This window comes from Oryctolagus cuniculus, chromosome 2 (assembly GCF_964237555.1).
Source record: "Oryctolagus cuniculus chromosome 2, mOryCun1.1, whole genome shotgun sequence".
NCBI classification, from domain to species: domain Eukaryota; kingdom Metazoa; phylum Chordata; class Mammalia; order Lagomorpha; family Leporidae; genus Oryctolagus; species Oryctolagus cuniculus.
The window spans coordinates 3321698-3334778 of NC_091433.1; the positions used below are offsets into that span (position 1 = coordinate 3321698).

The window sequence follows — 13081 nt, forward strand, 5'->3', positions numbered from 1 at the left end:
CTGAGAACCTCCTCTGGGAGACCCCTAGGAAGCACAGGGCAGTGAAAAGGGTGGGTTCTGCAATCCCTAAGGCCTGACCTCAGGGCACTGGGAAGTGAGGACAATTAACCCCTTTTCAAAGGGCTGTTAGGAAGCAGACATCAAATGCTTTACCCATGGTCCCTAACACAACACACAAGTAGAAACAGTTAAAACCAGTGTTAACTCATTTTTCTCCTGTTTATTTGAAAGGCGGGGAGGTGGGCAGAGATCTCTGCTCTGCCCTGGTTCGTTCCCCAGTGGTCACAACGACCTGAAGCCAAGACGCCCTCTGGGTCTCCAGCAGGCAGCAGGGCCCAGACACATTTGCGGGGCTGGATGGGAAGAACAGAGCAGCCAGGACTTGAACCTGCGCTCCAACATGGGATGCCGGCGCTAGGGGGCAGCTTAACCCCGGCGCCACAACTCCAGCCCTGCGTCTAAGAACCCTCAGCCTCCCACTTACATTCAGGCCACTCATGAAATAAAGTACAAGGAACCCTAGCAGATCCTCTGCTCAACTGAGCTCATCACGTGGTGAGCCTGCGCTTCCTTGACTTCAGAAAGTGAACGCCCATTAGGGACAGGCATCCTCGCACTCTGGAACAACCCTGCCCCTTAAGCAGGGACGGAAGCCTTCTGTCTGACAGGGGCCATTCGGATATTCCTAACATCGTTTGCAAGCCATAAAAAATCATCAACTTAGAAATTAGCCTGCTTGGGGACAGCACTGTGGGGCAGCAGGTAAAGCCGCTGCCTGCAGCGCTGGCATCCCATATAGGCACCAGTTCAGTCCCGGCTGCTCCACTTCCGATCCAGCTCCCTGCGGATGTGCCTGGGAAAGCAGTGGAGGACGGCCCACGTCCTTGGGCTCCTACACCCATGCGGGACACCACGAAGAAGCTCTTGGCTCCTGGTTTCAGATCGGCACAGCTCCCGCGTTTGTGGTCATTTGGGGAGTGAGCCAGCAGATGAAGACCTCTCTCTCTGTCTCCTTCTCTGTATACTCTGCCCTTCAAAGGAGTAAGTAAATCTTTAAAAAATAAATAAATGTGAGCCGGCGCTGCGGCTCACTAGGCTAATCCTCCACCTTGCGGCGCCGGCACACCGGGTTCTAGTCCCAGTCGGGGCGCCGGATTCTGTCCCGGTTGCCCCTCTTCCAGGCCAGCTCTCTGCTGTGGCCCAGGAGTGCAGTGGAGAGTGGCCCAAGTGCTTGGGCCCTGCACCCCATGAGAGACCAGGAGAAACACCTGGCTCCTGCCTTCGGATCAGCGCAGTGCGCCGGCCGCGGCAGCCATTGGAGGGTGAACCAACGGCAAAGGAAGACCTTTCTCTCTGTCTCTCTCACTGTCCACTCTGCCTGTCAAAAAAAAAAATTAAAAATTAAAATTAAAATAAATAAATAAATAAATGTTTTACATAAATTATTGTGGAAACCAAAACATAAAATAAAAACTTTTTTTAAAAAGATTCTATTTGAAAGGCAGAGAAAAAGAGAGATCTTCCATCTGCTGGTTCAGCCACAATGTCAGGGTTGGGCCAAGCCGAAGCCAGGAACACGGAACTCCGTCCAGGTCTTCTACGGGCATGGCGGGGCCCGAGGACTTGGGCATCCTCTGCTGCGTTCCCAGGTGCACTGGCAGGGAGCTGCATCCGAGGCAGAGCAGCCTGATCCTGAACAGCACCTTAACCCACTGTGCCACAATGCTGGTCCCAACTGAACCTTTTTTTTTTTTTCTTTTTTTCTTTTTTTTTTTTTTGACAGGCAGAGTGGACAGTGAGAGAGAGAGACAGAGAGAAAGGTCTTCCTTTGCCGTTGGTTCACCCTCCAATGGCCACCGCGGCCGGCGCGCTGCGGCCAGCGCACCGCGCTGATCCGATGGCAGGATCCAGGAGCCAGGTGCTTTTCCTCCCGGGCCACAGCGGAGAGCTGGACTGGAAGAGGGGCAACCGGGACAGAATCCGGCGCCCCAACCGGGACTAGAACCCGGTGTGCCGGTGCCGCTAGGCGGAGGATGAGCCTAGTGATGAACCTTTTTTTTTAAAGAATTATTTTTTATTTATTTGAAAGACAGAGTTACAGAGAAAGGTAGAACCAGACAGAGAGAGAGGTCTTCCATTCCACTGGTTCACTCCCCAAATGACCACAACAGCCAGGGTTGAGCTGATCCAAAGCCAGGAGCTGCTTCTGGGTCTCCCACATGGGTGCAGGGACCCAAGGACTTGGGCCATCTTCTACTGCTTTCCCAGGCCATAGCAGAGAGATGGATCGGAAGAGGAGCAGCCAGGATTCAAACCAATGCCCATGTAGGATGCCGGCGTTACAGGCTGGGGCTTTAGCCTGCTGTGCCACAGCAGGTTTAAAAAAAAAAAAAAAAACAAAACCTATTGGGCCAGCGCCATGGCTCACTAGGCTAATCCTCCACCTGCAGCACCAGCACCCCAGGTTCTAGTCCCGGTTGGGGCACCAGATTCTGTCCCGGTTGCCCCTCTTCCAGCCAGCTCTCTGCTGTGGCCCAGGAGGGCAGCAGAGGATGGCCCAGGTCCTTGGGCCCTGCACCCGCATGGGAGACCAGGAGAAGCACCTGGCTCCTGGCTTCGGATCGACGCAGCACCGGCCACAGCAGCCATTTGGGGAGTGAACCAATGGAAAGAAGACCTTTCTCTCTGTCTCTCTCTCTCTCACTATCTATAACTCTGTCAAATAGGGGAAAAAAAAAAAACTAATAGAGATTCACACAAAGCTAGTATGTTGCCTTGGAAAACTCCATAATGGATTGAGAATGCTTCAGATTTTAAGGGAAAAAGGCCACTGCAAACTGGCATTGAGTTGCAGTTTTAGGTTCTGTCTTTTTTTTTGTTTTGTTTTTAACTTGAAGCTTTAGGGCAAGGATGGGACCATCTGGCCTGCAGAGGCTGTGTAAGGCCCTCAGAATGACCTGGTCTGGATCTGCCAAGGCAGCCACAGGTGGGACCCGAAATTCAGTAAATCTAAAGCAAGCTATTTTTTTAAATGTATTTATTTGCTTATTTGAAAGGCAGAGATACAGAGAGGCAGAGGAAGAGGCACAGAGAGGTCTTCCATCCGCTGGCTTACTCCCCAAATGGCCACAAACGGCCGGAGCTGGGGCAGTCCAATGCCAGGAGCTGCCTCCAGGTCTCCCACGTGGGTGCAGGGGCCCAAGGACCTGGGCATCTTCCGCTGCTTTCTGAGAAGGTTAGCAGGGAGCTGGATAGGAAGTGGAGCAGCCGGACTCAACCCAGCGCCCATCTGGGATGCTGACGTCATAGGCAGCAGCTTTTTACCGGCTACACCACAACGCCATTCCCAAAAGACTTTTTAAAAATCTCCACATGGATAAACGAAATTGTTAGCAGTAACCACAGGAGACAGGACGGGGAGCAGAGGATGAGCAGTTCTCACTTTGTGTCTACTGACAAAGTCCTTACCAAAGCAGCTACACACTTGCAGGACCCACAAGAGACTGGTGATGTGGGCTCCCGTGACGCCTTCCAGAACCCACAAGAGAGACTGGTGATGTGGGCTCCCATGACGCCTCGCGGCACCCACAAGAGACCGGTGATGTGGGCTCCCATGACGCCTCGCGGGACCCACAAGAGAGACTGGTGATGTGGGCTCCCATGACGCCTTGCGGGACCCACAAGAGAGACTGGTGATGTGGGCTCCCATGACGCCTCACGGGACCCACAAGAGACTGGTGATGTGGGCTCCCAGTGACGCCTCACGGGACCCACAAGAGACTGGTGATGTGGGCTCCCGTGACACCTTGCGGCACCCACAAGAGACTGGTGATGTGGGCTCCCAGTGACGCCTCACGGGACCCACAAGAGACTGGTGATGTGGGCTCCCGTGACACCTTGCGGCACCCACAAGAGACTGGTGATGTGGGCTCCCAGTGACGCCTCACGGGACCCACAAGAGACCGGTGATGTGGGCTCCCATGACGCCTCACGGGACCCACAAGAGACTGGTGATGTGGGCTCCCATGACGCCTCGCGGGACCCACAAGAGAGACTGGTGATGTGGGCTCCCGTGACGCCTCGCGGGACCCACAAGAGACTGGTGATGTGGGCTCCCATGACGCCTCACGGGACCCACAAGAGACTGGTGATGTGGGCTCCCATGACGCCTCGCGGGACCCACAAGAGACTGGTGATGTGGGCTCCCGTGACGCCTCGCGGGACCCACAAGAGACTGGTGATGTGGGCTCCCATGACGCCGGTGCAAGAACAGCACGACTCTAACTCCAGATCATCAAGTCCAGCGCAGGCGGTAGCTGGTACAGGGTTTGGCACAGGGGTTAAGCTGCCACTTGGGACACCGGCGTGCCTGGCTCAAGTCCCAGCTGCTCCACTTCCGACCCAGCGCCCTGCTAATGCACAGACGCTGGCGTACCCGACGGAGCTCCAGACTGCCGGCTCCAGCCTGGCCCACCTGGCCACTGCAGCCACTGGAGTGAACCGGCATCAGACATCTTTCCAGGTCTGCCTTTCAAATAAATAAATAAATCTTTTTAGAAAGACTTATTTATTTGAAAGGCAGCTTTACCCATTACACCACAATCTGGCCCGAGTGTTGACACTTCTGAATCACGGAGCAGGAGGCCCAGACCTGTCATGAAGCTGCCACAGAAAGCACTCCAACACACACAGCTCAGGACACGAGAACACTGTCTACCACGACTCAATTTCTAAACACAGAGGTGTGCTCAGGTACGTTTAAAATTAATGGTTTTTCCAAGTAGCATGAGCACAAGATGAGAAGACAAAGGAGACATTTATACTTTACTGCATTTTAAATTTTTTTTTTTTTTTTTTTTTGACAGGCAGAGTGGAGAGAGAGAGACAGAGAGAAAGGTCTTCCTTTCCGTTGGTTCACCCTCCAATGGCCGCTGCGGCCGGCGCACTGCACTGATCCGAAGGCAGGAGCCAGGTGCTTCTCCTGGTCTCCCATGGGGTGCAGGGCCCAAGTACTCGGGCCATCCTCCACTGCCCTTCCGGGCCACAGCAGAGAGCTGGACTGGAAGAGGGGCAACCGGGACAGGATCTGGCACCTGACCAGGACTAGAACCCGGGATGCCAGCACTACAGGTGGAAGATTAGCCTAGTGAGCCGTGGCACCGGCCTGCATTTTTAGATTTAACAAGTACATTTGTAAAAACTGGCTTTATAATAGCCACTTACATTTAAACTGTTTCTGGTAAACCACACAAAACATACTCTAACAGATTTAACTTTAAAGCTTCTAAAAACAATAAACTCCTTCAGAGAGCACTATCAGTAGTATTAACAAAGATACAATCAGTACTCACCAACAAAGCTAACTAAAGAAAGCAATGGCAAGCAACCACCACCAGAAACAAATAAATAACAATAAGGTTAAAATGTGTATATTCGGTGATGGTGCTATGGCACGGCAGGTTAAAGTCCCAGCCTGTAGCACCGGCATACCATACGGCACCAGTTCAAGTCCTGGTTGCCCCTCTTCCAGTCCAGCTCTCTGCTGTGGCCCGGGAGGGCAGTGGAGGATGGCTCAAGTCCTTGGGCCCCTGCACCCACGTGGGAGACCCGGAAGAAGCGCCTGTTCCTGGCTTCAGATCGGCACAGCTCTGGCCATTGTGGTCATTTGGGGAGTGAACCAGCGGAATGGAAGATACCTTTCTCTCTCTCTCTCTCTTTCAAATAAATAAAACAAAGCTTTTAAAAGAAAAAAGAAATGTGTGTATTCAATTTCAACCTTCTGTCCATTAAAATAGAAAATACCGGCCGGCGCCGCGGCTCACTAGGCTAATCCTCCGCCTAGCGGCGCCGGCACACCGGGTTCTAGACCCAGTCGGGGCGCCGGATTCTGTCCCAGTTGCCCCTCTTCCAGGCCAGCTCTCTGCTGTGGCCAGGGAGTGCAGTGGAGGATGGCCCAGGTGCTTGGGCCCTGCACCCCATGGGAGACCAGGAAAAGCACCTGGCTCCTGGCTCCTGCCATCGGATCAGCGCGGTGCGCCGGCCACAGCACGCTGGCCGCGGCGGCCATTGGAGGGTGAACCAACGGCAAAAGGAAGACCTTTCTCTCTGTCTCTCTCTCTGTCCACTCTGCCTGTCAAAAATAAAAAAAAAAAAAAAATAGAAAATACCAACAAGGAGAAAAATGTCCACCAGACACCCAAGAAAAAGCTAGAAACTGAAGAAAAAAAGTAAGGGCGTTGCATGAACTTCCAATCTCCAGGATTCTGAAATGATATGTACAGGCTGTTGAGACTCCAAAGGTGCTCTGGAAAATGTAACTGAGCTAGAAACAAATTCCTGACTGAAAGGGAAGGCGAATCCCTCCTTCTAAACATTCCAAACCCCAAGTATTGAGAGAATAATCACATTTTAAAAACCCGAAGGAGCATCGCGGCGCGTTCCCACACACACAGGCACGTTCACAAGGACTTCTGCATTACCTATCTTCTGCCACAATGCCTTTTATTTCTAATCCACATACCAGCAGTAGTAACAGGTTCATCCACTGGAATAGTCCAATTACGCCCAAACCTTTGGGCCAAATTTTAGGAGATTTATCAGGAATATATGCATTTCCAATGATTAAAAAGCTCAATCATAAATATCATCAACAGAAGTCCAACAGTCATCAATGGTATGTTAGCCAATGTAGGGAATTCCAAATTATTTTTTTGAAGATTTATTTACTCATTTATTTGAAAGTCAGAGTTACACAGAGAGAGGAGAGGCAGAGAGAGAGAGAGAGAGAGAGAGAGGTCTTCCATCCGATGGTTCACTCCCCAACTGGCCACAACAGCCAGAGCTGTGCTGATCCGAAGCCAGGAGGTTCTTCCGGGTCCCACGCGGGTGCAGGGGCCCCAGGACTTGGGCCATCTTCTACTGCTTTCCTAGGCCATAGCGGAGAGCGGGATTGGAAGAGGAGCCGCCAGGTCTCAAACCAGCACCCACATGGGATGCCGGCCCTTCAGGCTAGGGCGTTAACCCGCTGTGCCACAGCGCCGGCCCCCCAAGTTATTTTAGAACCAAAAGTTTGAACAAATGTGTCCAGTCTGAGGTCCTATCCAATCAGTGGTGCCTATAAATTTAAATATCATAACTACTTGATAAAAAGGATAAAAGCTGCTGATCTTCATCACCTCAATCTTCCCTGGAGGATGGACCACTCTGAACTCCCAGGTCTGCTCCCCATCCAAGCCGGGCCAAGAGGGTGGCAGAACCTCAACGCCAGCCAGACCACAACTGGGGGTTCTAACTACAAGACGGAGGACTCCAGTGAAGACATTTGCTCTGCGGAAAAGTAACGGAAAATCCGACAATTTCAGGTTCTCACTGACTTTAACCACACGCAAAAGTCCCGTTCACTTACGGGTGGGCCTGCGTGACTCCGGCATCACTCAGCGCCTGTCTGTGCAGAAGCCCTGTCCGACCCCCGGGGAGCCTGAGTGCAGCACATCCTCTCCTTCACGCACCCAGGACTCCCCCCGCAGGCACCGTCGTGACAGCAGCACTCACAGATCAACCAAGGGCCCCCACTCGTGTTCTTACCTGCCCACGTGGCGGCCAGAAGCCGGCCCTGACGGAGCACCTACACAAGGAGCCCGTGAAACCAGACCGCAAAGTGATCCGAGCCAACCCCGGGCACTGCGCAAGAGAGAACCACGGAGACGCCAGCACAGAGGGCAGGTGCTGCTCCTTCCTCACGGGAGCCCACCACCCAGCGAGGACCGCCATGAGAGGGTCGCACAGACCGAACCCGGGCGCGCAGGGACAGGCGGGCACGGTGCAGGCCGTCCTGCCCTCGGGACGGAGCAGCTGAGCCGAGCCTTCACACGCAGGCAGGCAGGCAAGGTGGAAAGGGCACTCCAGGGGAGACCAAGCACCAAGGTCCCGGCTGGAGCTCAGCGTGGCAGGCAGAGACACAGTGAGGACGGAACCAGAAGCCAGAACGAGGCCAGAGGGCAAAGGTCACCTCAGAGTCTAAACTGGGGGGGAGGGCAGAGAGGCCGCAAGGTCAAAGTCTGCAGGGGCAGCCCGTGCCCTCCCTCGGCTGAGACCCTCCCTCTGACGCACGCTGCCCGGGGCGGGAGCACAGCACCATGTGGCTTCCATGTTAAGGAGCTCTGGCAGCAGAACCAGCAACAACGTAAGGAATGGTGACAGAGCTGCACGCGGGGCGGGGGAGGCACAGCCTGAGCAGGCAGACCTGGTCCAATCCAGCTGTCAAGAACGAAGCCTCTAGGGGCCCGCGCTGCCACAGAGCCGGTTAAGCTGCTGCCCGTGGCAATGGCATCCCAAATGGGCACCGGTTCGTGGCCTGGCTGCTCCCTGCTAATGTCCTGGGAAGGCAGACGAGGCTGGCCCAAGTGTCTGGGCCCCCGTCACCCACAATGGAGACCCAGATGAAGCTCCTTTCTGGCTTTGGCCTGGCCTAGCCCTGGGGCCATCTGGCGAGTGAACAAGCAGATGGAAGATCTCTAACTCTAGCCGGCGCCGTGGCTCAACAGGCTAATCCTCCACCTTGCGGCGCCGGCACACCGGGTTCTAGTCCCGGTTGGGGCGCCGGATTCTGTCCCGGTTGCCCCTCTTCCAGGCCAGCTCTCTGCTGTGGCCAGGGAGTGCAGTGGAGGATGGCTCAGGTGCTTGGGCCCTGCACCCCATGGGAGACCAGGAGAAGCACCTGGATCCTGGCTCCTGCCATCGGATCAGCGCGGTGCGCCGGCTGCAGCGGCGGCCATTGGAGGGTGATCCAACGGCAAAGGAAGACCTTTCTCTCTCTGTCTCTCTCTCTCACTGTCCACTCTGCCTGTCAAAAAATAAAAAAAAAAATAATAATAAAATAAAAGAAGATCTCTAACTCTGACCTCCAAAATAAATCTTTACAGAGAGAGGGAGCCGCCTAAGTCTCTAAAGGTTTCCCGTCTGGGCTGCAGCAGGCCGTGCGCGCTGCGGACAAGAGGTCCACTGCGCCGCCTCCAGAGGGCGCTGCAGCAGGCCGTGCGCGCTGCGGACAAGAGGTCCACTGCGCCGCCTCCAGAGGGCGCTGCAGCACACAACACGGCCGTGGAAGGTGGCACACAGAGCACGGGCTGTGGAGGGCACACAGAGCACGGGCCGTGGAGGGCGGCACACAGAGCACGGGCCGTGGAGGGCGGCACACAGAGCACGGCCGTGGAGGGCGGCACACAGAGTACGGGCCGTGGAGGGCGGCACACAGAGTACGGGCCTTGGAGGGCGGCACACAGAGCACGGCCGTGGAGGGCGGCACACAGAGCACGGCCGTGGAGGGTGGCACACAGAGCACGGCCGTGGAGGGCGGCACACAGAGCACGGGCCTTGGAGAGCACACAGAGCACGGGCCGTGGAGGGCGGCACACAGAGCACGGGCCGTGGAGGGCGGCACAGAGCGCGGGCCGTGGAGGGTGGCACACAGAGCATGGGCCGTGGAGGGCGGCACACAGAGCACGGGCCATGGAGGGCGGCACACAGAGCACGGGCCGTGGAGGGCGGCACACAGAGCACGGCCGTGGAGGGTGGCACACAGAGCACGGGCCGTGGAGGGCGGCACAGAGCACGGGCCGTGGAGGGCACACAGAGCACGGCCGTGGAGGGCAGCACACAGCACACAGGCCGTGAGGGGCAGCACACAGAGCACGGCCGTGGAGGGCGGGGCACACAGAGCACGGCCCCCCAGTACTTTTTATGAGCACAATGAATCTCCAGAAAAGAAAAGCTCTAAACAAAAGCACGAACCCACGGGACTGCGGCTGTGCTCCCCACGTCACACACACTCTGACGCTTGCTCTGGCTCCCATCTACCCAAGACAAGGCCCGCAGGGAGCTGGATCCTCTGCATGACGTGCCAGTCCCTACGCGAGGACGGGAGAAGCCCAGCCTGCATCGTATCTGCCTTCAACACAGTCACCCGCGGTGTTGACGCGGCGGCAGGTACTCTGACGTCTGCTACCGAAACCCTTCAGTAAAGTACTCCAAGGGCCAGCGCTGTGGCACGGGGTGAGCCTCGGCTCGCCAGGCCAGCACCCCGCATCTGACGGCTGTGGCTTCAGCTCGGCTGCTCCACTTCCCACCCAGCTCCCTGCTAATGCACCCACCCCCCACCCACGTGGGAGCCCAGCTGGGCGCTCCTGGCTCCGGCCCGCACAGAGCACTGCGGAGGACACAACTTTCAGAACCTGGAGCAAGTCAGAGTGGGGCAGGGCGCTCCCAGCACAGAAAACACGGGCAGGGCCGACGCGGCGGCAGGCTCAGAGGCCCACGTCGTCCTGGCGGGCGGGCTGGGGGTCCCATCCCAGAGTCACAGGCAGTCTTGGAAGCCCGCTGAGCTGGAGGCTGGCCAGACCTCACCTGTGTTCAGGAGCCACGACCGGCAGCCAGGAAGGAGCAGGGAGATGCGCTAGGCCAAGGCGTCCAACCCGGTGTTCCCGGGGTCTGAGCTGGCTGACTTCCCAACCAGCTGAGACGGGTCATCCCCCACCCCACAGACGCGTGCACCCGCCGCCCCCAGCCACCCCAGGCCGGGCCGAGCAGGCACCACCCCACTGAGCAGCGCGCACGGCGGGCCCTGCTAACTCCATCTCACTGTCCTGACGCCTGCCAAGAGCCAGCGGTCCCCGCAGCACCTCAGCCGGCTCCGTCAGGGCCACGCTGGGCGCCTCCACTTCCTCTCCAACACAAAGAAACAAAGCCACCTGCACCTGCGAGCCCGCTCCCCGCAAACACCGCTCCCCACACGCCAGCGGCCCAGGGCTCCCCGCAGCGGCCACCCCCTTCTCAAGGACTAAGGCTCCCTCCTCGGTCCGCGGCGGGGCCGGACCCAGAACCCCGCGGCGGGGCGCGGCCGCAGCTCCGCGCGCCCCGATGCCCGCACCTACTGAAGGGCGGTTCCGCCCGGCGGAACCAACGGGCACTGCGTGACCTTCGGGGACAAGACTTTCACCCGACACGGGCCGCGTGTCCTCGCGTGGGTCTCACGGCCCACAGGAGACGCACTCTCAGCACCACCCTACTGCCAAGCCGCCGGCCCCCAGCCTCGCCCCTCCGGGCACGAGCAAGGCCCGTTCCTGGGAACCGGGGCGCCCAGCCGGGGTCCGCAGCCCAGGCGATGACCGGCGAGAACCCCTTCACTCCAGTTCCCCCGGGCGGCGGGCGCGGACCCCCACCCTCGCCAGCCTCCCGACGCCCCTCCGGGCACGAGCAAGGCCCGTTCCTGGGAACCGGGGCGCCCAGCCGGGGTCCGCAGCCCAGGCGATGACCGGCGAGAACCCCCTTCACTCAGTTCTCCCGGGCGGCAGGGGCGGACCCCCACCCTCGCCAGCCTCCCGACGCCCCTCCGGGCACGAGCAAGGCTCGTTCCTGGGAACCGGGGCGCCCAGCCGGGGTCCGCAGCCCAGGCGATGACCGGCGAGAACCCCCTTCACTCCAGTTCCCCCGCCCGGCCCCGCGGACCCCCACCCTCGCCCCCGGGCTGGCGGATTCACAGCGGCTCTCTCTCGGAGGGCAAACACGGAAAAGCCGGCAGACGAGAGCCGGTTCCCGCCGGGTCTGGGGGCGCGGACGGGGTCCCGAGACCCGGGCGGCCCCTTCACCTGCGCGCCGCGAGCCCGAGAGGCGGCTTCACCCCCGCGACCGGAGCTGCGGGCACGAGCCGGAGAGGGGGCCCCTGCCCGGCCGGGGCGGCACGCCGCGACCCCGCGGCCCTGTCACTTCTGCATTCGCCGGTAACCTTCGCCGAACCTTGCGCCGCGCCCGCCCCGCGCGCCGGGCCCGCCCCGCGCGCCGCGCCCCGCGCCATAGGCCCGCGCGCCCGCCACTCAGCCGCCCGGCCGGCCCCGCCCGCCGCGGCCCCGCGCCCGCGCTCCCCCTCCCGGGCCCCCAGCAGGACAATGCTGCCGGGGAGGGGGCGGCCGCGCGGACGCCCGCCCGCCGGCCGCCCGGGGCCCGCAGCCCGCGCCCCGCCTCACGCCCCCGCCATTGTGCGACCCCGGCCCGCCGCCCGCGCGGGCGCCGCCGACCCGCAGCCGGGCCCCGCAGCGCCGGCTCGGCCTCCCGGCCCGCCGGCCCCGGAGCCGCCTCGGCGGCGCCCCGCCGGCCCGGCCCCCCGCCCCGCCGTACCTGCCGAGGCTGCCGGGCGGCGCGGCGGCCGGCGGGGCGCCTCTCGGCTCGCGACGAGGGGCTGCGGGCGCTGCCGACGCCGGGCGGCCCTGGCCTGCGCCTTACGTCAAGCGGCGGCGGCCCCAGCGCCACTCGGCGGAGGGCGGGAGGCGGCGCGCCGGGCCGCTCCGCTCCGTTACCCGGCAACTGGCCTCAGCGCCCCGCCAGCCCCGCGCGCTCCAGATCCTTCCGCCCGGCGCCGGGTGACGTCAGCGCGGCCGGCCCCGCCCCTCGGCCGGGAGGGCGCGCGCGGGCGCCGCGGGGCGCGGGGGTGCCGGGGCGCGGGCCGGGCGCGGGGGCGCCGGGGCGCGGGCGCCGAGGTGGGGCGCGGGCCGGCGGGGCGGAGGCGCCGGCCCGGGCGGTGTCCGCTGCTGGCGGCCCAGCGGGGCCGGGCCCGCGCGGCACCTGCGCGCGCCCTCGCCTCGCCGCGTCCTGCGAGGGCTCGCGTGGGCGGAGGAACGTGAAGACTTCATTTTGTGTTCCTGAAGGAGCCCCGAAGGCAGCCTCCGAGAAACGGACTTGGGTTTTGCGAAGTAGGCAAAAGTGTAAAAGTAAAACAATGCCGGGGGTTCGGAAGCGGGACCTGGAGGCCGGCCGCCTGCTCCCCCCGCCCCGACGGCCCCGGACGGCCCCGCCGAGCGCCCCGGGTTCCAGGCCCCGGGTGCTGCGTGCGGAGCTTGCGGGCGAGATTCCCGCAGCAGCCGGCAGGGCAGGTGGTCTGGGGGGCCCGCGGCCCAGCACGGTGTCCGGCGGGTCCAGGGCCGGGGCTTGCGTCCGTCCCGGGGGACGGCGTCGCCCCGAAAGCCACCAAGCGCGCGTGCGGTCGGGTCCTCGGAGCACCTGCGCGGGGCCCGGCGGAGGTGGGCGAGGGAGC

The 13081-nt window shown here is 60.6% G+C and overlaps 1 protein-coding gene across 1 annotated transcript in view; it reads right to left on the reverse strand.

Moving 5' to 3' along the window:
- Positions 1-12355, reverse strand: part of KIAA0232 (KIAA0232 ortholog) — an 85524-nt gene extending 73169 nt beyond the window's left edge. The window contains 1 exon segment of the mRNA XM_070068018.1: positions 12169-12355. The gene's annotated coding sequence lies outside the window, so the exon portion shown is untranslated.
- Between the last annotated feature and the right edge of the window lie 726 nt (positions 12356-13081).